The 7,206-nt window shown below is 35.8% G+C and overlaps 1 pseudogene; it reads right to left on the reverse strand.

The window, feature by feature from the left end:
* Window positions 1-360: 360 nt before the first annotated feature.
* Window positions 361-5,469, reverse strand: LOC133053768 (NADH-ubiquinone oxidoreductase chain 5-like; annotated as a pseudogene).
* Between the last annotated feature and the right edge of the window lie 1,737 nt (window positions 5,470-7,206).

Consider the following 7,206-nt stretch of genomic DNA (forward strand, 5'->3'; position numbering starts at 1 on the left):
ATAGGAGAATTACTCCGATGTTCCATGTCTCTAGAAAAGTGTATGATCCGTAGTATAGGCCTCGTCCAACATGGATGAATAGGCAGATAAAGAATATTGATGCTCCGTTTGCGTGCATGTATCGAATGATTCAACCGTAATTGACGTCTCGGCAGATATGGGTGACAGAGGAAAATGCTGTTATTGTATCAGATGTGTAGTGTATTGCTAGGAATAGGCCTGTGAGGATTTGTAGGATTAAGCAAATTCCTAGTAGGGAGCCAAAATTTCATCAGGATGAAATATTTGATGGGGCTGGGAGATCAATAAATGCGTTGTTTACGATTTTTATCAATGGGTGAGTTTTTCGGATATTGATCATTAGTGTTCTTGTAGTTGAATGACAACGATGGTTTTTCATATCATTAGTCATGGTTAGATTCCATGTGAGAATAATGATAACATACATTGTATTTATCTTGAGTATTATTTTTGTGCTTGGTTTTGTAGGATTTTCTTCGAAACCTTCGCCTATTTATGGGGGGTTAGGATTAATTGTGAGTGGTGGAGTTGGTTGTGCTATTGTATTAAATTTTGGTGGGTCCTTTTTAGGTTTAATGGTATTCTTAATTTATTTAGGAGGGATAATGGTGGTTTTTGGGTATACAACGGCAATAGCTACGGAGCAATACCCTGAGATTTGAGTATCTAATAAGACTGTACTAGGGGCATTTGTTACTGGTCTCTTAATAGAAGTCATGATGGTTTATTATGTATTAAAGGATGAGGAGGTGGAGATTGTGTTTCAATTTAATGGTTTAGGGGATTGAGTAATTTATGATACAGGAGATTCTGGATTTTTTAGTGAAGAGGCTATAGGAATTGCAGCTCTTTACAGTTATGGTACCTGATTAGTTATTGTGACTGGGTGGTCTTTATTAATTGGTGTAGTGGTTATTATGGAAATTACTCGTGGAAATTAAATAGAACAATACTAACGGTAATTGTAATTAAGAAAGAGAGGAAATACAGCTTGATTAAGCCTTTTTGATTTGTAACCATAATTGATATTTTTGTTTGGATTAGTGAAGTTGTTTTAGGTAGAATATTTTCGAGTCAGATTAAGTCTAGGAGAGAGGATGCTGATTTTTGACTTATTATTAGATTTACATAAGGAGTTAGACGATGTATAATTATGGGGAAATATCCTAATATATTAGAGAATTTGAAGATATTTGTTGAGTAGTTGAATTTTAGGTTTTGAGTTGTGTTACTAATTTCTAGTGCTAAAATGAAGCCTAGAATTGTTACTGTTAGAGCTACTATTTTTAAATAATAAGGTATTGTTAATTGAGGAATTGTTGTTGGAGGGATGCTGTTAGAAATAATAAACCCTGCGAAAAGACTTCCGATTATTAGACGTTTAATAGAATTTATTAGAAAGGGGTTATTTTCATTAATGGTAACTAAGGTTGGGAATCGGGGCTGTCCTAAGAGTGCAAAGAAAATAATGCGGGTACTGTAAATGGCTGTAAAGGAGGTGGCGATTAGTGTTATTAAAAGGGCTCAGGCGTTGGTATACGACGTATTAGCGGTTTCAATAATTAGATCTTTGGAATAGAATCCGGTGAGGAAAGGTACTCCTGTTAGTGCAAGACTGCCAATGATTAAGGCTGTTGTGGTAAATGGTATAGCTTTAAATAAGCCTCCTATTTTTCGGATGTCTTGTTCGTCATTTAGGCTGTGGATAATAGAGCCAGAACACATAAATAGTATAGCTTTGAAAAAGGCATGTGTACAGATATGAAGAAATGCTAGGTAGGGTTGGTTAATACCAATTGTTACTATTATAAGGCCTAGTTGGCTGGATGTGGAAAAAGCAATAATTTTTTTGATATCATTCTGGGTAAGAGCACATATTGCTGTAAATAGAGTAGTAATAGCCCCTAGACATAGTAGAATGGATTGTGCGAATTTATTGTTCTCTGTTAGTGGGTGGAAGCGGATCAATAGAAAAATGCCTGCTACTACTATTGTGCTTGAGTGGAGTAATGCTGAGACAGGAGTAGGGCCTTCTATAGCGGAGGGTAGTCATGGATGCAGACCAAATTGGGCGGATTTTCCAGTTGCGGCTAGTGCAAGACCCATTAGGGGTATATTAGAATCGTTTGGGTTTAGTATAAAGATTTGTTGGAAGTCTCAGGCGTTAAGATTTGTAAGAAATCATGCTATTGCTAAGATAAAACCAATATCACCAATGCGATTATATAGGATTGCCTGCAGGGCTGCTGTATTTGCGTCTGCTCGTCCATATCACCATCCGATAAGTAAAAATGATATGATTCCTACACCTTCTCATCCAATGAATAGTTGAAATAGATTATTTGCTGTGACGAGAATGAGTATAGTAATAAGAAATAGGAGAAGGTATTTGAAAAATTGATTGATGTTAGGGTCTGAGTGCATATATCATATTGAGAATTCTATGATGGATCATGTAACAAATAATGCTACTGGTACAAATATTATTGAGAAATAATCTATTTTGAAGCTGAGTGTTAATTTAATAGTTTGAATAGTTAATCAGTGTCAGTTTGAGATAATTATTTCTTGGCCAGTGTGAATGAATATTATTGTGGGAATTATACTGGTGATAAAGGCACATGAGATAGTTGTTTTTACGTAGAGTGGATAGTTAGAGGTTTTATAGTTGTCAGAACTTGTGGTTATGATGGGAATAATTAGTAGTAGTAGGGTGATTAGTGCAAAGGAAGAGAATAGGTTTATTACTTTTATTTGGAGTTGCACCAATTTTTTGGTTCCTAAGACCAACGGATTTCTGTCATCCTCTAAAAGTTCGAAAAAGCCGTGCTATTATGCACGGGGGCATAAGAGTTAGCAGTTCTTGCATACTTTTTCGGTAAATAAGGAGATATAAGCTTCTATTATTAGATTCACAATCTAATGTTTTTTTTAAACTATATTTACAATATAAGGGTCCTAGAATAATTTTTGGGTTTAGTGATAGTAATAGTAGCGGTAATATATGTAATGATATGAGGGCATTTTCTCGTGTAAAGGAGGGCGAGATGTTGTTGATATGGTGGGTATATTTGCCTCGTTGTGTTGTGATTAATATATAAAGAGAGTATAGGGCAGTAATTACTATGTTTAGTCCTATTAAAATAATTGTAATGTTGGATCATGAGAAGGAAGCTATTACTACAAATAGTTCCCCAATTAGATTAATTGTTGGAGGGAGGGCTAAATTGGTTAGGCTTGCTAAAAGTCATCAGGTGGCTATAAGTGGAAGGAAAGTTTGTAGGCCTCGGGCTAGAATTATTGTTCGACTATGAATTCGTTCATAGTTGGAGTTTGCTAGACAAAAAAGTATAGATGAGGTGAGACCGTGGGCGATTATTAGGGCCGTGGCTCCTATATAGCTTCAAGGTGTTTGAATGAGAATAGCTACAATAACGAGTGCTATGTGACTAACGGAGGAGTAAGCAATTAATGATTTAAGGTCTGTTTGGCGGAGGCAGATTGAGCTGGTTATAATTATGCCTCATAAGGACAGTATAATAAAGGGGTATGCTATAAATTCGGTAAGTGGGTTTAAAAATGTTGTAATTCGTAATATACCGTATCCTCCTAATTTTAGTAGAATTGCTGCAAGGACCATGGAGCCTGCAATAGGGGCTTCTACATGGGCTTTAGGTAGCCAAAGGTGAAGGCCGTATAGTGGTATTTTTACCATGAAGGCTATTATGCATGCTAGTCATATAAAAATGTTTGATCAGGTGTTGGATAGGGGTTGTATTCAGTATTGGAGTACTAAAAAGTTTAGAGACCCAGTAATGTTTTGGAGATAAACCAATGCGACTAGTAGGGGGAGAGAGCCTACTAGTGTATAAAATAGGAAGTAGAGGCCGGCGTTTAGGCGTTCTGTCTGGTTTCCCCATCGGGTAATAATAATGAGTGTTGGGACTAGTGTTGCTTCAAATAGAATATAGAAGAAAATTAGTTCTATAGCAGTAAAAGTCATGATTAAGAATAGTTGTAGTAGAATTAGTATGGTAATGTATAGTTTTTTTCGGGTAAGGTTTTCTTTTGATAAGTGGTGTTGGCTAGCCATTAGTATTAGGGGAAGAAGTCATATGGTCAAAATTAGTAATGGTGCTGATAGAGAGTCGGAAAAGAATACTAACGAGAAGTTAAGACTGTTGTCACTGAACTGGTTTATGAGGAGAAGGCTTGTGAGGCTAATTAATAGACTGTGAGTTGTAGAATTAATTCAAATTATATTGCCTTTTGATAATCAGGTCAGAGGTATAAGTATTATTGTGGGGACAATGTATTTTAGCATTGAAGTAGGTTAAGATTTTGAACATAATCAGTGCCATATGTATTTGATACTTTAACTAATAGTGATAATCCTAGTGCTGCTTCGCAGGCTGCAAAGACTAATAAAATAATGGGTATTATGCTCGCTAGGGTAAAATGTGAGGTTAGAATTGTTAGTGAAGCTAACACGAAAAGGGATAATATTATTCCTTCTAAGCACAAGAGAGAGGATATAAGGTGGGATCGATACATTAATAGTCCTGCTAGGGCTACTATGAATGCTGTTATAATATTTATATATACCAGAGACATTTGGTAGTTATGAATTTAATCATAATCTAATGAGTCGAAATCATTTATTTTGTTTTAAACTAAATACCATATTCGGTTCATTCTAGTCCTTTTTGGGTTCATTCATAAGCTAGACTTGCAGCTAATAATAGAATTAGGAAGAGGGCTATAGTAAGTATTGTACCTAGATTATTTGTTTGGGAGGCTCATGGGAGCGGTAAGAGGAGTGCAATTTCTAGATCAAAAAGAAGGAATGTAATGGCTACTAGGAAGAATTTCATGGAGAAAGGTAGGCGAGCTGATCCTATGGGGTCAAATCCACATTCGTATGGACTTGTTTTTTCTGAATATGCGTTTAATTGGGGAAGTCAGAATGCAATAATAACAAGTAGTGAGGCTAGTGTAAAGTTGGTTAGAAGGGCTAGTATTAGGTTTATTATTCTTTCTCGGGGTTTACCGAAACTAACTGATTGGAAGTCAGTTGTACTGATTAATACTAAAAGAATATGAGCCTCATCAATAGATAGATACGTATAGGAATAATCATACTACGTCTACGAAGTGTCAGTATCAGGCAGCGGCTTCAAATCCAAAATGATGGCTGGAAGTAAAGTGGAATTTTAATTGGCGAAAGAAGCAGACAATTAAGAAAGTAGATCCGATGATAACATGTAGGCCGTGGAAGCCTGTAGCTACGAAGAAGGTTGAGCCATAAACTCCATCTGAGATAGTAAAGGGTGCTTCATAATATTCTGAAGCTTGTAGTAGTGTAAAATAGATGCCTAGTGCAATGGTAATGAACAAGGCTTGTAGTATGTGGTTGCGGTTTCCTTCTATAAGGCTATGGTGGGCTCAGGTAATGTTATTTTCTTGATAATTCATCATAGCTCAGACTCACACCAACCTAATTTTGACTAAAACACTAAGAAGATATCAAATAAATTTGTCACAGCTCCAGTCAAGGAGCAATGCTATATTGTTAGGATATGCATATAATTTATATTCAGTTGTAACAGGTACATAGAAAAATAAAAATTTAAAAAGATATTTCACGCTCACATAAAAATACAGGGTAGATATGACTGCTAGGCCGTATCTTTGACCCAAATTACTTCTAGCTTTCTCTTCCCACACTGAAGATATGGCTTTTATCCTCATGATATAGGATGTAGCTCAGCCCATAACCTCTAAATGTATAAATAATCACATTAAGTTTAAATGTCCTAAACCTAATTAAAAGGCAGAGGTTATCAAGAGAGATAATAAAAGCAAATTCCAACTCTATGATGTCTATCAGAAGTCTCATTTTAATATAAAAGTACAAAGGCATTAAATACGTAGGCTTGGATTATGGCTACTGCAAACTCAAGGATTGTAAGTAAGACCAGAACAGTAAATGTAATAAGAGCTATTGTAGTACTGATGCTTATTAGTGCAAGTGTAGCCCCTCCAATTAAGTGAATTAGCAGGTGCCCTGCAGTAATATTAGCTGTTAATCGTACGGCTAAGGCGATTGGTTGAATAAAAAGACTAATAGTTTCGATGATAACTAATATAGGAATTAATGGGGTTGGGGTTCCTTGTGGAAGGAAATGAGCAAGTGATGCTTTAGTTTTATTGCGGAAACCTGTAATTACAGCTCCTGCTCATAGGGGGATGGCTATGCCTAGATTTATTGATAATTGTGTGGTTGGTGTAAATGAGTGGGGTAGTAAGCCTAAGAGATTTGTTGATCCGATAAATAAAATTAAAGATATGAGTATTAGTGCCCATGTTTGTCCTTTGATGTTGTGAATTCCTATTATTTGTTTTGATACAAGTTGAAGTATTCATTGTTGAAGGGAAATAAGACGATTGTTTACTAAACGATTTGATGTTGGAAATAATAGGCTAGGAAATATGACGATGAGTGTAGTGAGTGGGAAGGCCCAGGATTATTGGGGTAATAAAAGAGGCAAATAAATTTTCGTTCATTTTGTTTCTCAAGGGGTACTTTGTTTTTGTGCTTTGGCTAATGTTGTTTCTGGGTTTAGATGGAAACTATGTTTTGAAATCTTTAATTGAAAAATAATGAAGAGAGCTAGAAATATTGATATAATTATTATAAGTCATGTGGACGTATCTAGTTGTGGCATTTCATTAAGGAGAGTATTGCACTCTCAATCTCTAGCTTAAAAGGCTATTGCTATTTTAGCTTCTTAATGATTTTATAATATTGATGCAGATCATTTTTCGAAGTAGTTTAATGGAACTAGTTCAAGAACAATAGGTATGAAGCTGTGATTTGATCCGCAGATTTCAGAGCATTGTCCATAATATAGACCTGGTCGAGTTGACATAAGAGTTGTTTGGTTCAGACGGCCTGGGATTGCGTCCGTTTTTAGTCCTAGAGAGGGTACGGCTCAAGAATGCAGTACGTCTTCAGAGGAGACTAATATTCGAATTGTTATTTCTATTGGTAGAACAACTCGGTTATCTACCTCTAGTAATCGCAGTTCTCCTGGCTTTAATTCTGATGTTGGAATTATATAAGAGTCAAAGCTTAAGTCTTCATAATCCGTATATTCGTAACTTCAGTATCATTGGTGTCCT

Source organism: Dama dama, unplaced genomic scaffold, assembly GCF_033118175.1.
Source record: "Dama dama isolate Ldn47 unplaced genomic scaffold, ASM3311817v1 ptg000260l, whole genome shotgun sequence".
Lineage (NCBI taxonomy): Eukaryota > Metazoa > Chordata > Mammalia > Artiodactyla > Cervidae > Dama > Dama dama.